The 18,224-nt window shown below is 38.5% G+C and overlaps 1 pseudogene; it reads left to right on the forward strand.

The window, feature by feature from the left end:
• Positions 1-10,756: 10,756 nt before the first annotated feature.
• LOC118984895 (zinc finger protein 200-like) lies at positions 10,757-11,894 on the forward strand (annotated as a pseudogene).
• The last annotated feature ends 6,330 nt before the right edge of the window (positions 11,895-18,224 follow it).

Below are 18,224 nucleotides of genomic sequence, written 5' to 3' on the forward strand. Positions count from 1 at the left end.
CATAAAATGGCTTCTGGGCATCTTATTTACGCATTCATCTGTTGTCAGACACTTAGATTGTTTCCATATCTTGGCTGTAGTGGAAAATGTTATGCTTTACCTTCCTAAAGGAAAATTATCTACATAAATTTTTCTTCACAGGAAATATATTTATTCTTATGTATTTATTTATAATAGTATGACTCACAGATATTTATTTTATAGTTTGGATTATAATCCAGTAATACTACTTTATTAATTTTGTTGCTGAAACTTTTTCAGTTTTGATTATTGGGAGATCTTTCTGTTGGCTACAATGTAATATCAGTATACCTCCATCATTGTATGGTTTGAGGTTGTTTAATAGGACTCGCTTTTTTTGCACTACAAAATGCTCCAGGCTAATTTTGTATATTTCCTGCCCAGTCTTAGGATCAGCCATTTACCCATGAAGCCCTCATTATTTCTATTGGAAAATGGTATTAGAAACCAAAATCTGGGCACTAAGTGGTTCATTAGTACTGGGATGTCATTGCTTCTAGGTACACTCAGCTGACAGAGGTATACTTGTATTTGCTAACCCATGTATATACACATATCTATAAATATTCCTCTATGTAGCCATCTGTATCTCTATTAAGCTAAACATAATTACATACTGATATCTGACACTAACCCGTGATTTTCCCTCTTGCTTATCTGTAATATCCTACACCAATAGTGAAAAACATTAATCCTACTACATGCCATCTATTTAGTTGTTCAATTTAGTACACATGCACAGTGTTTTCAGAATTATTAACCCAATTTTTAATTTGTTAAGGCATTTTATTGCTAAGATGTGGTTAATGTTGGAGAATTTTCCACATGAGTTTAAGGACATGAATTTTTTGTTGTTGTTCATTAAGTTATTATTTATTTATTTATTTATTTAACTTTTGTTCAAGTACAGTTTTCTTTCTTGTATTCCCAGCCCTGCACCCCCCCAGTGCTCCCCACCCCCTCCCATCTCCGCCCCCCATCTTAGTTATTGTCCATGTGTCCTTCATACTTATTCATGTGAGTCCATCCCCTTTTACTCTGTGCTTCTCTCCCCTCTACCCTCTGGACGCTGTCAGCACGTTCTGTATTTCAGTGTCTTTGGTTACATTTTGCTTGCTTGTTTGTTTTGTTGTTTACATTCCTGTTAAAGGTGATATCATATGGTATTTGTCTTTCACTGCCTGGCTTATTTCACTCAGCATAATGCTTTCCAGCTCCATCCATGATGTTGCAAAGGGTAGGAGCTCCTTCTTCCTTTCTGCAGCATAGAATTCCATTGTGTAAATGTACCATAGTTTTTTGATCCAGTCATCAACCGATGGGCATCTAGGTTGCTTCCAACTCTTGGCTATTGTAAATTGTGCTGCTATGAACATCGGGGTGCATAGGTTCTTTTGGATTGGTGTTTCAGGGTTCTTAGGATATACTCCTAGCAGTGGAATAAGGACATGAATTTTGTTATTGTTGGATGTCATAGTCCACAAATGTCAATTAGATAAAATTAATTAATAGTTATATTCAAATAAGCTATGCACTTATTGATTTTCTGCCTACTTAATCCATCAGTTATTGACAGGGATGTTAATGTATCCAAATACAATAGTAGATTTGCCTATTTATCTTTCACTTGTATCAGTTTTTTGATTCATGTATTTTGATATCCTGTTGTGAGGTACACTCACATTTCAAATTGTTATGTCTTCTTGAAGAATTTACCCATTTACTATTATGTAGTGACACTCTATCCCTGACAATATCCTTTGTTCTGAAGTCTGCTTTGTTTGAAATTAATATAGCTACTCTAGCTTTCTTCTGATTAATGTTATCATAGTACATATTTTCCAACCCTTTCATTTTAACCTCTCAGTCCTATACTTGAAGTAGGTTTTCTGTAGACAGCATATATTTGGGCCCCATGTTTTATCTGACAATCTCTATATTTTATTTAGTTGGTGTATTTAGAACACTTATGTAAAGAAATTATTGATATATTTGGTTTAACATGCTTGTAACTGTTTTGGGTTTTTTTGCACCTAAGTGTAGAGATTTTTTTTTCTGCTTGATGATCTCTAAACTTTTTACAACGGTGGACTGGTATGTCATCAAATTTTGGAAATTTCTCAGCTAGTATTACATCAAACATTTTGGCTCTACTATTTTCCTTTTCCTTGTAATATTTCAATTATATATGTTACATCTTTTGAAATTTTCTCACAGTTCTTGAATATTCTATTCTTTTTTATCATTCATTTTTTTCTTTTACATTTCAGTTTGGGAAGATTGCATCGACCTATCTTCAGGTTCTCTCAGTCATGTCAAGTCTACAATATTTTTATTTCCAGCTTTTTCTTTCTATTTATTTATTTTTAGAGAGAGAAAAAGAGAGGAGGAAAGAGAGGGAAAGAAATATCTATGAGCAAGAGGTACATCAATCAGCTGCTTCTTGCACATCACTCCTGGGGACCAGGCCTGCAACACAGTCATATGTCCTGACTGGGAATCAAACCAGTGATCTTTGGGTTTACAGACTGGTACCCAGACCACCAAATCACACCAGCCAGGACATATTTCCAGCTTTTTCTTTTGAGTATTTTTTAGAGTCTCTCTGTTTAAATATTAATCTATTTTGTATCAGTTCTTTCCTATGATTTCCATCACAATCCTTTATATATTAATCATAGTTATTTTGAACTCTCTGCCAATCATTCCAAACTCTATATCATGTCCAAGTCTGGTTCTGATGCATACCTTATCTTATTAGACTCTTCCTTTCTCATCTTTTGGCAAGCCTTGTAGTTTTTCATCCAATGGTGAACATGTTGAATTGGGTAATAGAAACTGAGGCCTGTAATGTGAAGATTTATGTTACTATAACTAGGAGCTTTGTTTAATGTTATTTATAGCTATAAGGCAGGCAGCTTCAAATTCCCCTAGTTTTTGTTTATTTGTGTTTGTCTTCCCTTTTGACTTTGGACTTCTCTAATTGCACTTCCTCAGAGAGAGCTTGTCTTGCAATTCTTCCAGCTGTAATACACTATTCTACTAAATCCAGTTGGTGTGGTGGTAAGGTGTAGGAGTGGGGAGCATTCTATAATCTTCCAATTAAATCTTTGTTACATACTAAGCCTATGTTTTGGGCCTGTGATCTTTACACTTGTTTCTTCTTATAGGCTCTTCTACTTAAGCAAGACAAGAAGGGTAGAGAGGAATAGTATGAGAGAAATGCCCTTCCTGCACAGTTCTGAGACAAGGTCCCCTTCAAGTGTTTCTCCCTGAGAGTAGACATTTGTCATAAAGAAGGCTCTAGGCATCTTTCACAAGAATTTCTCATTGAAATTCCTGCTGGAGCCACAGCAGGGTCTTTCTAAGATCTTTATCGTGAGAAACTGGTACGGTTCCTGTAGCCTACAAAAATGTAAGGGTCCCATTAAGACAGCAGCCCCAGGATTTCTTTCTCTCTCTCATGCTAGTCCACACTCAGCCTCTAGAAATTCACCAAAATTATTATTTAACCAGTTTATGTTCTTGGCATCTGCTCCAGGTAAGCCAATCCCAGTTGTGACTCTGCAGATTTTAGGTGGCCAATTTTTTTCCCGCCAATTCAGTGCTTTTATGTATCTAATAAAATTCATTGATTTCAGTTTGTCCCAATGTTTCTTGTAAGAATAAGAATAACAACTTCTAGGCTCTATAACATCAGAGGTTTTAGGTTCTGCAGGGATGGTCATTCTCAGGCAAAGTCTGGGTTGTATTTTCTGAGAGAGGTTGTGTTAAGCCAAACATGTGCTACAAGCTTTTTAAAAACAATACTTTAAATGCAGTATGGAATGGTATGTACAAAACAATGAAACTAGACCACTAACTTATACCATACACCAGAATAAACTCAAAATGGAGAAAATATTTAAATAAACATAAGCCACAACACCATAACAGAGCTAGAGGAAAATACAAACAGGACAATTTCAGATATCCCACACAACAATATTTTTGCTGATACATCCTTTAGGCCAAGGGAAATAAAGGAAATAATACACAAATTGGACTGTATCAAATTAAAAATATTCTCCATGGCTAAAGAACACATCACTAAAGTGAAAAGAGAACTGACTGTGTGGGAAAACATATTTGCCAATGATACCTCAGACAGTTTGATCTCCACAATGCATAAAGAACTTATACAACTCAATGCCAGGAGAACAAACAACCCAGTTAAAAAATGGGCAAAGGACCTGGACAGACACTTCTCCAAGGAGGACATGCGGAGGACCCAGAGGCATGTGAAAAGATGCTCAAAATCACTAGCCATCAGAGACCTGCAAATTAAAACCACAGTGAGATACCACCTCATGCCCCATACATGTCAGAATGGCCATCATTAACAAATCAACAAACAGCAAGTGCTGGTGAGGATGCGGGAAAAGGGAACTCTAGTTCACTGTTGGTGGGAAAGTAGACTGTTCAGCCACTGTGGAAAACAGTGTAGAATTTCCCCCAGAAAACTAAAAATGGTGCTGTCTTTTGATCCAGTGATTTCATTGCTGGGATTATACCTAAGAATCCTGAAACACCAATTCAAAAGAATCTATGTACCCTTACGTTCATAGCAGTGTTATTTATAATAGCCAAGTGCTGGAAAGAGCCTAAGTGCCCATTAGTAAATTAGTGGATCAAAAAACTGTGGTACATTTATACAAAGGGATGCACCAGAAAGAAAAAAAAGGAACTCTTACCCTTTGCGACAGCGTGGATGGAACTGGAGAGTATTTTACTAAGTGATATAAGCCAGGCAGTGAAAGACAAATACCATATGATCTGACCTTTAAGTGAATCCTAATAAACAAAACAAATAAATGAGCAAAATAGAGCCAGAGGCATGGACATAAGAAACAAACTTTCAGGGACCAGAGGAGAGGGGGCAGAAGTATAAGGGAGAGAAGAAAATGAAGAGCCTAGTTAAAGATTAAGTATAAGCCCTGGCTGATGTGGCTTGAGCCCCAGCTTGTGAACCAAAGGGTTGCCGGTTCAATTCGCAGTCAGGGCACATGCCTGGGTTGTGGGCCAGGTCCCCAGTTGGGGGTATGCAATAGGCAACCACACATTGATGTTTCTCTCCCTCTCTTCCCCTCTGTCTAAAAATAAATAAATAAAATCTTTTAAAAAATATCAAGTATAAATGACCCATGGACATCAAAAACAGGTTGGGGATTGATTGTGGGAACAGGGAGGGGGACCGGCAGGGGAGAACAATGGAGGAAAACTGGGACAACTGTACTAGAAGAACAATACAAAAATAATATTATAAAAATAAATAAATACAGTATGAATATTTGAATCTGCAATGTCAATCAGTATACTGAACTTAATAAAAATCTGTACTAATATTTTTTTTCTGTTCACTAAAGGAGAAATTAAGAGACTATTTTAGAAATTTAGTAATCATAATTTTTATTAAAATTCATAGGTGTGTTTGTAACTTAACCCCCAAAGTGTTCAGACAGAACATTCTTTAAAGAGGAAGTTTTGTTATTTATCAAAGCCTGATTACAGTTTCGCTTGAGAAAACCCACAGGAATCCTACAAATCAAATGACATCTGAAGGGCTTCCTGATTATTTTTAAGGCTGAATTGTAAAAGGAAAAGAAATATGCTTGTACATATGGAAAGTTGTCCCCATTCTTTAACTAGTTTTCTTCAAGTTTATTGTGCTTTAATTGACTTTGCATTGAATATCAGAAACAAAAATGATATCATGGAATAAAGTGGTGGTGAAAAATAGCCTACTGAATTTCAAAAAATATTCTTTTACTTCAGACCTACTTGTGAGAAAGGCACTTTAGAGTTATTCTGTGTAGGCACATGAAAGGATATCCTGGGAATCTTTTGTGTTCATACATCTTATTAACTCAACTCCCCAAGATTTCAAGAAAAAAAATGTATTGACATTGTTGTCTTATTTTTATTCTATGCATTGATTTTGGGGCACTGATAAACAAGTTTTCATGAGTAGAGTAATTTTTTGAAGTCTCTCATGTCTCAGCAAAAATAGAAATCAAAAAGAAAAGTAAGGTAGTCTGTGAGGAGTAGATGTTGGAAAATATACTCCATGGAGTCTGGGCTTTGAATACAGCCCACATTAACTTGCTATGTACATCCTCTGCTCACATCCTTTCTTTATCTTTCATCTATTACCAACCTCTAGATTTCCCTGGTTGGACTCCGAGGCATGTGCCATTACCCAAGTGAAATGATTTCTGGAATCCAGCCATTTTCAATCTAGAATAGATTGTAGGGATAAAATATTCCTTACTCATTGCTCAAAAAAAAAAAAGCTAACATTCTGTTGAACTTCAATGATCTGGCCAAGATCACACAACTAGAACAAACACAAGCCATCCATCATTTCTCCTTGCTGCTATCTTTCTTTTATGTCAGCACACTAGCAGATCAGAGCACTGCATGGACTTCTGATTCTCTGGTTTTATTTTGTTGGCCAAGGGAGGAAATTGAGAAAAGCTTGAGTCAATTTTCATTTTGGTGTGTTCTGTTCAGTTAAGCTGTTCTTTGAGTCACATGTTGTTTTTCCTTTGGGGTTTAATTGCCATTACACTGAACATAAAAATAAACCAGGATCTTAACATTTGTGTGTGCAGCAAGAACACTTGATTATAACCTCTTCATCAGTCCTATTTGGAAAGGCCACAGTCCTGTTCTATGTAAGGATTTTTTCCTCCCTGGAGGTTTTTGTCTTTGTGTGGGGAGCCAGCTTCTCCCTTGAGAAGGGCCAGGTATAATCTTTCTGCTTATGTAACAAGCCCCCTTTTCTCTGCATGCAAGAAGAGCTCCTGGGCTCTGTAGTAAGCCTGTGACTATGCTAACCGCCCCTCATTTGGGGTCAGAGTCAGACAGCCTCTCTGTCATCATGCTCTCTGGCTCCTGGCTGTATCCATCCTCAGACTCCAATTCAGGGCTGGCTGGCTGTTTGTTGCATTTGGGATATTCCTCCTTATGGGTTTGGTTCTCTCCATATTTTATCTTGTAAGTGTTTGCTCTCTGTACTCAATTCTGTCTCCAACTCAGTCAACATTTGTTTTCTGCATCAGCAGTCTCCCAGTTCTGGGTGTTTACCTGATTGCTGTATTTGTTTTTCTCACTCACTTTCACTTCCTTTTAATTCTCTCACTGTAGAATTTCTTTTTAAAGTAAGTTTATAATAAAAATCATCATTTATTTCTCTCTGGGTCTCTTATCTGGCCCTGACTCTGAATCCTCTTTGCCTCCACATATTCGCACAAAAAAGAGCAGACTCTTTGACACACGTGTCTTTTGTTTTTCTATTTGGATAAGATGATCTAATGAGTTTTGCCTACTGGTGAAAATAGAGTCTACCTGAAAAACACCTCCAAGTTCATCAGCTTCAAAGACATTTTACCCATTGTGACAAAGGTTAAGCAATGCATCTGGTGTCAATGACTTAAAAGTTCCTTGCTTCAGATATCAATAAGAAATGACTCAGAGACATCACACCTATTGTTTTCCACTGCCTGGAAGGCTTATTCTTCTGCTTCACTGCTTTATTAATTCCTGCTTACACTTCATGAATTGATATCACTTCTTCATAGAAGTGACCCCTGATCCTCCAGACTGAATTATATATTTTTACTTAATCCTTCTATTTGGTTGATAGCTCAGACCTCTCTTTTGAACTCCAGAATGATATCCAACTGAATCTTTGGTATCTCCAATAAATGTCTAATAGGCATCTTAAACTTAACAAATACAAACTGAAATTTTTATTTGTTTCTCTCAAACTTAGTGTTCCTCATTTTAGTAAATTTTATCATTATTGACCTAGTTACTCAATTCAAAAACCTTAGAGTCATCTGTCTTAGGTTGGGTTTCTAAGAAGCAGAGCCTAAAATAAAGATTATTGTACAAATAATGGATTGTGATAGAACCCTCAGGAAAAACCTGTGAGGGTGTGAAGGAAGCTGTACAGGGCAAGAGAAAGAGCTTGGTAGAGATTTAGTTTCTGTGGGAGTTTAGCCTCAGCCTGATGCCACAGAAAGCTGTGGAGAATGGATGTCATGAGAACTGATTCTGTGAGGTCAGGGTCTGGGCTTTGTTGCCCCAGTGTCAGTGACAAGCTTCTGCCTCCTACCCAACATTTCTATATCAATGAGATCCATTGACTAGGTAAAGTCTCTGGAAAATGAGGCAGTTAAGAGCCATTAACAAGCAACACACACAAGTTGGCAACACACCAAGCTGAAGAAAGGGTATGCACAAAGCAGTGAGAATGTACTATAGCATTCTGAATCCATTTAGTCCTCTCAGTGAACTGCCTCTTCCACATTCAACCAATCAGCACATCCTAACAACCCTACACCAAGTTATATTTCAACCCAACCATTTTCTCACTATCTTAACATCACCTTAGTCTAAACCATCTCTCACCTGGAATACTGTGGACCCTCTTGTCAGTAATCGTACTCCTCCCTCCCACAAGAAGTAAGAAATAAAAGAATTAAGATTGTTTTCTCAAAGAAATGTCGTAAAACCAATCCCCCCCCAAAGAGGGGGGAATTACACTTACAGGAATAGAATGACTCCCCTCAGCAAACATACACTGATGAGATTAAGTGAACCAGCATACCCCGCACCGCAAAAATATTTCAATCAAGGTAGAAGCAGATCAACTAAGAAAGCTACACAAAGAATGACAAAGAAAAGCACTGAGAGAGACCCCAGAAGTCTCAGTCAGTGGATATCATAATTATCCCTTTGATAAGACCAATATTATTTTTATTTATTTATTTTTATCCTCACCCAAGAATATGCTTAGAGAGAAGAGATACAGACACACACACACACAGAGAAAGAGAGAGAGAGAAACATTGATGTGAGAGAGAAACATTGATCAGTTGCCTCCTGTATGTGCCCCAACCAGTGATTGAACCCACAACTTAGGTATGTGTCCTGACTAGGAATCTAACTCACAACCTTTTAATATACAGATGATGCTCCAACCAGCTGAGCCACCCTGCCAAGGCAATCAACTCTATTTTAACTTGCTGCCATTCAAACTCTATTTTAACTTGCTATCAGTCACCCAAATCCCTCATTCTTTTGCTCTGATTCCATGCTTACAAGTATATAGAAGGCATAAAGAATATGAGTAGTTTTACAACAATGACAGTTTTTTCTCATTGTTGTATAATTCATCAATATCTTGATATAAGAAGCCACAAAGTGATGGATTTCCCAGTGTGCAAGTCTGATAGCCAGACCACAGGCTATGGCAGTCTCCCCAGGATATATGGCAGGTTGTGTTTTCCGTAAACGACCACAGCAAGACTCCAGTTCCACTACTTTGCTACACACCCCCATTAAGAAGTGGGAGTCCATTTCCCCTCCCCTTGAATCTAGCCATAGTCAAATTGCAGATTCATTAAAAAATAAATAAATGCTGTTTTTTTAGCCACTAAGTTTTGAAGTGATTTGGTAAATAACAATAGATAACCAGACAAGAAATAACCATTATCATAGCAGCCTAATATTGCCATTCAACTACATGAATAATTTTATTTCTTTATCATTTCCATAGTTTCTACAGTCCTTGGACTCTACTTTTGTCACATTGAAATATTCACACCTGCTCAGGTTCAGTCTTATATATGCGGGATCTTGGATAACTTCAGGCATTCATGTGACTGACTCCCCCACCCATTTCTTAAAGGGCTGACATTCCCTACAGCTTTCTCTGGCTCCTGTTCTCTTGCTCCATTTGAATTATTTTCTGTACAATCATGGGTACAACTTTTCTATCTACCCTACTCACTTAATGACTTCACTTAGCTGCCTAGCTTTAATACCATTTTTATACTATAGATTGTATCATTTTATTGCCAGACTGGACCTCACTCTGCACTCTAAATAATACTGCTCACTTGAGCTATACACTTGGATGAATAATAGACACCTCAAACTTAATGTTCAAACTAGCCTCCTGATCTCCTGCTACCTCGAAAATGTTCTTCCTGGTCTTTCTCATCTCAGTAAATGGCAATTACATATATTTGGTGTGCTCAGATTGAAAATTAGAGAGAAAGGGTGGCTGGAAGGGAGGGAGGTGAGGGATATTTATTATAAGGAACTAGTTTATGTGATTATGAACACAGGCAAATCACAAGATCTTTAGGGTTAGTCAGCAAGCTGGAGACCCAGAAGAGGCCATGGTATAGTTACAGCCCATCACGGAGGACTGCAGCCAGCCTTCTGCTTTTCGTCTTCAAGTAGAGCCACAGAGACAGCAGCGGCCTCCAGCCTCGCCTCCCTCCACCTGAGAGCTCCTGGGGCTGGGAGCCTGATCTTCTGGACCTCAGACTGCCTGCTCCCTGCAGGACACCACGCTACCTCCCCCAAACCCAGGCCCCAGGCGTGACGTCACAGTGGCTGAAACGCCCCAGACTCCCAACGAACCCAGGAGCCCGCCTCTGGTCTCAGGTGGCTTGTGAGAACTCTACAAAAGGGAAGGGGAGGATTCGTCTTCTGGTGCCTAGTTTCCCAAGCCTATGCCAGAGCCTGGGTCTCTGGACCACCTTCAGAGAGAGCCCAGGAGTGGTGGAGTCTTTGAAAGCTTTCTGACAGATTTCCTTCAGTAAGAGATGACTTTCTTTCAGAATGGCAGAAACAAGTGTAATGTGTGACTGATTTCAAGGCACGATGGCTGCAAATGCGTTTTTTATGGTTCCAAAGCCAAAGCACTTCTCCAGACTCCACGTTAGGACAGCGCCTGCTTCAAGATATTACTACTGGGTGCCAAACCATCCACCAACTAGTTATGTAGCACTTCCTTACCTTCTTCCCCAAGCCATGGTAGCTCAGCCCTATCAGAAAGCTGAGGAGGCTTGGGTTATTATGGAGGATGATTGGGTTATTATGGAAAGCTCAAACTTTCAGAACCAAGTGCAACCTTGTTCCTTAGAGAAGCTTGTGACCAGAGAAGTAATCCAGCAAGGACAGAAGACAGTATCTCGCTGTTTGAAAGCTGAACCTGAAGAGCTGGAGGTCTTTGACGATTTGAATGTATTCCACTCTCAAGAAGAATGTGTGAGCCTGAATCCCACTCAACAGCTCACTTTGGAAAAGGAAGAAGCCAATGTTGGGGAGATGATGTTATTGGTCAAAGACAGTAATCCTGAGAATGAAGATGTTAGAGAAAATTTTTCAGATTTTGATGAAATGGATGGTTCTACAGTCTCCAAGCAACCTCCGGATTGTGAAAGTGAAAAAAGAACAAATACATTTATTCCAAAGAAAAAGAAAATTAGAAATATTTTAGTTACCATTGAAAATGATATTCCACTGGAGGAACTCTCAAAATTTGTGGATACAGATGTTATTGCCCTTATCTGAAATCAGAAAACAAGAAGATGGTACACTCATCCACAGTGTGGGAAACAGCTTACCAAAAGTTCTTCCCTTGTTTCCCACCAGAATACTTACCACTGGAGAAAACCCCTATGATTACAGTAACTGTAGGAAAAGCTTCTATCATAAAAAAATCTTAATAAACATAAGCAAATTCATACACGAGAGAAACTTTATTTGCGTTCTGAGTGTGGAAATAAGTTTCATCAAAATCCTAATCAGAGTCACTGTGAAGGAATCCATATAAGGAAGAAGATATTTAAGTGTCCAGAAGGTGAGAAAAACCTTCCAGAGAACAAATAATTTGTGCTTCATCTGAAGAATCACATGGTTTAGAGGCCATATGGTTGCAAAAAAAATGTGGGAGATTTGATCAGCTGTCAAACCATACCTGGCATGAGAAAACCCATTCAGCATTTAATACCCAAAAGCAGAAGTGAGATCGGGAAACATTTGAAACATTCTTCAAACTGAAGTGTTTCATAAGGAATTCTGAATTCCTAGGCTGTCTAAAAAGATACAGATATGTGAAAACCTCATAATAGCCAAAATTGGAATAAATATCCATTTGGCTGAAACCTCAACTTTTCAAAAAATTCACAGGTATGTAAACATCCTCAAGGACTATACCTCAGGTTCCAGGTTTTGGGGACTAAGAAGCTTTCTTTTGTGAATTTACACAACAATATACAGGTCACAGATCCCTTTCCTTAGGTTTTGAACATGAATCTGAAGGCTACTAACCTGCAAGGCAAACAAAGTCACTCTTGTGTATTGAAAGTATACCTATTTTTCCCTGCATATGAATTCACACTTGAGAAAAGAGAAATAACACAAAGGCCCTTTTGTAGACTAGTGTTCCTCCTAAAAGAACCGAACTACTCATTTATTAAGGCAAGGGTTTCTATTAACAATTCATATAAGCCTCTAAGAACACCCACTTAAAGTTTGATGGTTGAAAGTGATTGTTTACTTTGGAATGTGAGAAAATACAGCAATTGAATAACAAAGGTTTATTCTGCCATTTGTATTTGATTTAAACTAGCAATCAGTTTTAGTAATGTTTGCAATTTATGGTGAAAATTGACTGTTTTACAAAAATGTTTTTTGTAACAATTTTAAAATGTCTACTTTTTTACTGTTTCTTGATCAGCTAGTAATTGCTCAAACAACTCTCTCACGCCTTTTTCTTGATGTGAGAGAAGTTTAGATTCCTCAGGCCCCACCACCCAGCCCTGCTCCTGGGAAAGCTCTTCAGAGTGTTTTTCCTCTGCTGAGCTAAGAAAACTTGCTAGAAAGGAAACTCCAAGGGCCTGGAAAAGAAGAAGACGTTGGCTTGGATACATGGCTGCGCAATAACTTTACCATTTGCTTAATTCCCCTCAGAACAGTTTTCAGAATTTTGGCAATGAGTGGTCATTACCTCACATGCAAAATGTTTTATTTTTAGAACGTATGTCTCCATTGACCAGCTCACATTGCCCCTCTAAGAGCCAGGATTCCACTGTCTTCATTGTTGTGGATATTTGCTCTCTTTGGCATCCTGATATCCTGACTTTTCTGACTTGTCTTCCCAGAGTCAAGTAGTATCTTCACAGGGCCCTGTGGTGCGTAATTTTAAGGGTTCTTGATCTCTCTTGCCCTTTTCAGGTTTCTCAGGTTTTTACATTGGCATTTTGATTCATAAGGTTGAATACCAACCAAACACTTCTTTGGTTGGTATTCAACACTTACGTTGGTATGGTAATTGTCTATACTATTTGGAATTTTTTTTTAACCTTACAAATGTTATTTCCCATCCCCAAACATGTCTTTTTATTTCTTACAATATTCCTGAATAAAGTTTTCTAATTTTCTTCATATAAGTTCTACACAATTTTGTTATTATAAATTGATTTTTATTATATTTCCTAGTTATTTTCAAATATAGTTATTTTAATTATATGTTTGTAAAACTAGCCACCTCATTGAATATTTTTAATTTTCAATAATTTCTCAGTTTTATTATAATTTGTGGTTAAAATTATACTATATACAAATTTTTAATGTTAATCTTACCAAAGACACTTTCACAGAAACACCCAGAATGTTTGACCAAATATCTGGACACCCCATGGCCCAATCAAGTTGACACATAAAATTTGCCATTATAGATGGCAAGTATAATGTTTTCCTTGAACCTTCTGTTACCAGTTCTGGAAGCTCCTGCCTTGGTTTCTAGTGGTCTACACTGTACCTATTTTCAGAGGATGTCCTAGGGCTACTGGAAACACAGTGCCCAAGTGGAGCAGAGTCAGTATGCATGGAGAGCAATGAGTTTCTTAGAATTTGTCTCCCCTAGGGTATCCCTGAGCCAATGACTGATGGTGCCTGAATATGAAACCCCTGCTTCAAATTCAGATCTCCTTCACTCCCATCCTGGGTTCTCCTGGGATCAGTTGCTTACTAAAATACTTGCACTCGAATTTTTATCTCAGAGTCTGTTTCTTAGGAAACCTGGCCAAAGGTAGCAGCAGTTCTTATCATACCTTTTTGGCTTTGATAACTGTTCTCTCTTCCTTCTTAAAGCCAGGTTCTACTCAGTTTTAAGTGATGATCTGAAGTTTCACAATGCTTAAATATCATCAAATGGTCAATTTAAAGTATTCTTTCTGTCAGTATCACTAAGAAGAAAGCCTCAGAGTTAAGTAGGTATGAGCTCTAGAGTCAGCATGTACCTCTAGTCCTAGCCTTCTGTGGGGAAAAAAGAGAGTCATCCTTGCTACAGTGTCCCAAGAGAAAAATCTCTACCTTCAACATTTCTCAGAATAAGAATTTGGGGCAACCTGCCTGTCACATGCTACACTGAATTTTTTTTCATGAAATAAGAGCACTAGGGAAGAAGCCAGCTCTGGAACTATTAATAAGATTCAGTAAGCATTTAATTTATACATATGATGATTTATTTTATAATTGCAGGTTTCTGGAGGGTATATCTTTCCCTTCCCAAACCCCCATTGACTTAAAGATAATTACCAAAATTACTCATATCTACTCATAATGTGGAAGTTTCACATTTCTTAAAATGACTGAACCCCTGTGTCACTGAGCATTTCTTGAAGAGAATTGGGGGCAAGAACCTCACCTCAATGAGTGGAATATTCCTTTTTAAAAAACTCTTGAGTAGGAACCTATTTTAATTACATTTTTGCTCTTCTCTTTGCAAGACACTACCCAGGAAACTGGAAAACACAGTTGTTTAAAGATTCCGATAACAATCAGTCATGTAAAGCTCTTTAGAAAATAGTTATACAGTGTTCTTTGAAGCCAGGACATTTCAAGAGATTTTCCTCTAGTTGATGAAAATAGGTCATCAAACTATGGGATTTTGTCTGCAAGTACACATATATAAACACAGACACATGCACAGTTATCACTTCTTTAAAGCCTGGAGTAATTGTGATGAATGTTGACATACTGTTAGAAAGGAGGAGGATGCGAGAGAACCCATGCATATTTAAACAAGCACTTCAATAGTCAAAATCCTCTTGGTGTTCTGACAGCTTTCTCAACCCCACTCTGTAAGTGACCTAAAATCAGGCAACACCACTGCACATTTTTTCCAGTATGTCTCAACTTTCTTTTCATATTTGCTTCCCATCTCAGGTTTGGTTAGCCTCTTTGCCTTCCCTGCCCTTCACAGTAGATGAGATACCCTTTGTGAAGTTAAGTAAATGCCCACCAGATAGAGGAAGGGAGAGAGATTCCCAGCCAAAGCACTAGCAACACATTGGCATGGAAACAAGAAATGGAGTCACATGTCAGGACACTCAGTTGGTCCATTATGGCTCAACTCTAAAAGGTAGGAATGGAGCCCTGGCTGGTGTAGCTCAGTGGATTGAGCACGGGCCTGTGAACCAGAGGATCGCGGTTCGATTCCCAGTCAGGGCACATGCCTGGGTTGCAGGCCAGTTCCTTGCAGGCTAACTACCAGCAGGGGATGCACAAAAGGCAACCATACATTGATGTTTCTCTCCCTCTCTCCTTCCCCTCTAAATATAAATAAATAAATAAAATCTTTTAAAATAAATAAATAAATAAATAAAAATAAAAGGTAGGAATGGAAAAGTAAGTAAAATCCACTCAAGGAGAAATCCATAGTCAGGCAGGAGTTTGAATTGAAATAGCTAGTAAGATTCTTTAGCCAGAGGAGGGACACATCCCATGAAGTTTTCAAGGAGATCACTTGGGCAGCAGTGTAGACAATGACTTGATGGAACAATAATGGATGCAGGAAGACCAGACAGAGGCTGTCAAGGTTTGATGGTACAGGTTAGAGGGTAAGTTGGGCAGAACAGTCATTTGTTGGGTTGAACAGTCAGGAAGAAAGGATTATGGAGGTCACGTCACTGTGACTGAGATGGTGCTGTGGAAGAAGCACAGAAAAGCAGTCTCCCTAGGACCTTACCTCATCTCTGATGTGAGCAGGGAATATGTTGTAAGTGCTCAGTAATTACTTGCTGACTCAATTGAGCTGATATTTATCTCTGATCTCAGTCATTATCTGGTAGAAGCAATAAAATGATAAAATTGCAAATAATACAACTTTGGTACATCCCTGGATCTTTCTCCATTAATAAAATGAGTGAACTGAAAGAGGATCCCAGCTGAAGTCTCCAGCTCTTATGCATCAAGTATGCCAGTTCTCAGGGGAACAAGCTGGAAGCTGTCATCTGTGAGAATGTTGGCAGAATTCTTGAGGAATAGGCAGACTGGATGAGCATGTTCCAGACCTCCTCCAAACTCAGATCTAAGCAGGAGACTGCTGCATTTATTGATTTCTGTTGTTCATAGTCACTAAAATAATCCTCATTTCTGAAATACTCTGTAATGGGGTGAATAAAATAAGCCTTATTGGGGTAAGGGGGCTCCTCTATTACTATGGTAGGATTACTGATGATATAAAATTGTGTTTTAATTTAAAATGAGATATCTTTCAGTTGGATGAAATGATGTTACTTTTGACACCTACTCAGTGTCCTGAAAACAGGCTGCTTCTCTTGGCTTTGTTTTCCCCAGGTCCTGAGAGGGGATCCCTGAATTGTTCATAGGGCTATTCAGCAAGTGCCTGCAAATATTTCATTGGTAACACTCTCCTGATTGATTCACCAGGGTTTCCCCTGGTGCAAATGGGAACCTGTGGCTTGAGCACTCCGAGACAAATCTTGATAGCTTTGCCTTGAGCTTTGGGAGCTTCTGGGCAAAGAACCTGAAGGGAGAGCAGGAAGATTCCCAGTACAATCTTGTCCCAGACTTCACCCCTGCTTAAGTCACTTCTGCTGTTGTGTTCTGGAACACTGTTTTCCCTTGTCAATTCTGTGATGTGAGTGGGAGGCTATATGGTGAACACTGTGTGCTCCTGATTTAAAAGAAAGAAAGGAGAAAGGAGAGGTCCTGTACATTTCTACAATAATTTTAAAGTCAATCCTTATTACTGTATGAAGGGGAGGCAGAGATCACACTTAAGTGAGCGCTCTGGGCTGGAATTTCCCTTAGCGAAATGCTGGCAAGAGAAGACCCCTGGACTCAGAAACTTTGGTTCTAAATTTACAGCTTTCTTGTCTATGAAATTGTGGAAGGGAGTTATTTTATCCTACTGCATATTAGAGCTCTGAGGTTCCTAGAGATGTTCCCTTAATTGTTAAGCTAGTAGTTTTCTTGATCACTGGGGTTGACAAGTAGAGGCCAAGGAAGAAACATCTACATATAGATAGATATTTCTCTCTTAGATAGAAGCTATCCAAGTTGCTAAGGAGCTAGAGGGTTCTGAGTAATCTATCAAACTAGGAATCTTCTGAAGATAAATGAAAGTGTTCTTAATGTTTCCACTAGACCAGCTGGTCTAAACAGTCACCTACAGAAATCAGTAGTCCTTGGATAAGATTACTCTGGTGAGTGTTTCACTCTTCTTTCTGCTCCCTACCACTACAGGATTAGTCCTATGGTCTTTGTTAGTTTACTCTTTATCAAACACCTTTTATTAAACAATTTTTTATTTTAACTGTTCAAGTACAGTTTTCTGACTTTTACTCCCATCCCAGACCAACCCCTCAGGCCTCCCATCTCCCTCACATTTCAACCGCCCCCATTTGTTTTCCTCCATGTGTCCTTTCTTTATACTTGTTCCTGAAAACCCATCCCCCTTTCCCCTGAAATTCCCTCTCCTCTCCCCTCTGGTCACTGTCAGCCTGTTCTCTATTTCAGTGTTCTTGGTTATATTTTCCTTGTTCGTTTGTTTTCTTGATTAGGTTCCTGTTAAAGGTGAGATCATATGGTATTTGTCTTTTACCTCCTAACTTATTTCACATAGCATAACGCTTTTCAGTTCCATCCATGATGTTGCAAAGGGTAGAAGCTCCTTTTTTCTTTCTGCTGCATAGAATTCCACTGTGTAAATGTATCATGTTTTTTTGATCCATTCATTTACTGATGGGCATCTAGGTTGCTTCCAGCACTTGGCTATTGTAAATTGTGCTGCTATGAACATTGGGGTGCATAGCTTCTTTTGGACTGGTGTTTCAGGGTTCTTGGGATATAATCCTAACAGTGGAATTGCTGGATCGAAAGGCAGTTTCATTTTTAGTTCTCTAAGGGAATTTCATATTGTTTTCCATAGTGGTTGTACCAGTCTACAATCCCACCAACAGTGCACTAGCCTTCCCTTTTCTCCATATCCCTCCAACCCTTGTTTGTTGCTTTGTGTATGATGGCCATTCTCAATGGTGTGAAGT

This window comes from Sturnira hondurensis, unplaced genomic scaffold (genome assembly GCF_014824575.4).
Source record: "Sturnira hondurensis isolate 20B ecotype Veracruz unplaced genomic scaffold, ASM1482457v3 Scaffold0003874, whole genome shotgun sequence".
Classification (NCBI taxonomy): Eukaryota; Metazoa; Chordata; class Mammalia; order Chiroptera; family Phyllostomidae; genus Sturnira; species Sturnira hondurensis.